Below are 1,837 nucleotides of genomic sequence, written 5' to 3'. Positions count from 1 at the left end.
AAGGAAGGAAGGAAGGAAGGAAGGGAGAGAGAGAGAGGGAGGGAGGGAAGGAGGAAAAATGGAGGAAGGGAGGGAGCGAGAGAGTGAGGAAGGAAAGAAGGGAGGGAGGGAGGGAAGGATGCCTCTGAGTGCCACTGAGTGGTTGAGTCAGTTAAGTGATATGTCAATGGCAGAACCTGAACCCGGGTCTTCCTGGCTTGGAGGCTGGCTCTATTCTTTCTGGAAGACATTTTTATTCAGACTTTTTTGAAAGTATTTTTCTTTTTTATGCTCCACAGGCTGCCTGATTCTGTTGGCGGATCATCAACTGGAGATGAGTCAGAGATAAGTTTCCCAAAGCATTTGCCCCTGTTGCTCCAAGAAGCTCTCTTGGGAGATTCCAGGGGCCCCCACAGGCTGCTCCGGACAGTGGACAGGCCATGTGTTACTTGTGAGTCACTCCTCCTCCTTCTTCCTGAATATCGCCACACTCATGTGACTGGCCTTGAAGAATTCTCTCCCATCTGTGCTTAACCAAAAGGGAAGGCAAAGGCCGCAGGTCCCGCGTCCCCTGGGTCCAGGATATGGCTAACAGAGTCACTTTCTGTTATCCAGCAATAACATATTTACCAAAACTGAGCCTGGGCCGCCAAGTTCATATCAGTTATAGCAGGAGACATCCTACGAGACATCAAAATTCCACAGCACAGAAGGAATCCTCTTAACCTGGCTGTCCAACACCTCGAACTCAGGGCCAGAACGGACAGTAATTGCCAGGTATCTTGTTACATGAGAGTCTGGGCAGAAGAACCCCTGATGGTTCTCAATTGCTGAAAAATCAGCTTCCACCCAGAAAAGCTAACAGGGTCAGGAGCGAACCCCATTCCTCAATCCACAACTGGCACCGGTAGAACATTTCAACTCCTCCTCAACTCATTATCTGCAACGAACCAGGAGAGATGAAAAGTGATGTGAAGGAGGCAGGTCGGTGGTTTGGTGGTTAGAGAGCCAAGTCTGGAAGTGGGACATCCTGGGTTCTAATCTGGCCTCAGATACTTCCTAGCTAGGTGACCCTGGGCAAGTCACTTTACCCCCATGGCCTAGCCCTTACCGCTCTTCTGCCTTGGAAGCAATCCAATCTAAGAGGGAAGGTGAGGATTTTTTAAAAAGGGATGTTAAACTATCGTTTCAGTTCCATGATGCCTAGTTCCACTTGCCTTATTGAAAAAGTAAGCAGCCAGAGTTGTTTGTTGTTGGGGGTTTTTTTAAGATAGATAAAGGGGCAGCTAGTAGCACAGTGGATAGAGGGCCAGGTCTGGAGTCAGGAGGACATGGGCTCAGATCCAGCCTCAGACAATGTGTGACCCTGGGCAAGTCATTTAACCCCCAGTGCCTAGCCCTTACGGCTCTTCTGCCTTGGAACCAACACATAATACTGATTCTAACACAGCATAAGCTAGGGGAGGCCTGGCTTCTGGATCCTTGAAGGATAAACTCTCCATCCTACTACTGCAGTAGCCACGATTCCCTGAGCCACAGAACAGCCATGCTTAACCCTCCTGGTGTCCTGGACCCTCGGGCAGCCTGGGAACCCCATGGCGCTCTCCCAGAAGACTGGTTCTGAATGCAGGTCTCCTCCCTTGCACACGCCACCAAAAACATCTAGAAACTCGGAAATGGGTAAAACATAGGGATGGTGGCCTCGTACGGCCGCGGCATATCTTTACACCATCACAAGATACAATTTCTTTTTTTCAAGTTCAGATAAGAAAAAAGTTCAAGTTTGCAGAAAGAATATGAAGGCAGCAGATGAGCCCCAAAGGCTAGAAATGGAGAGGGAGAGCTTGAAAAGTTTGGG

Source organism: Gracilinanus agilis, chromosome 4 (genome assembly GCF_016433145.1).
Source record: "Gracilinanus agilis isolate LMUSP501 chromosome 4, AgileGrace, whole genome shotgun sequence".
Lineage (NCBI taxonomy): Eukaryota > Metazoa > Chordata > Mammalia > Didelphimorphia > Didelphidae > Gracilinanus > Gracilinanus agilis.
The sequence above is the reverse complement of the archived record's forward strand: the minus strand, read 5'-3'. Positions refer to the sequence as shown.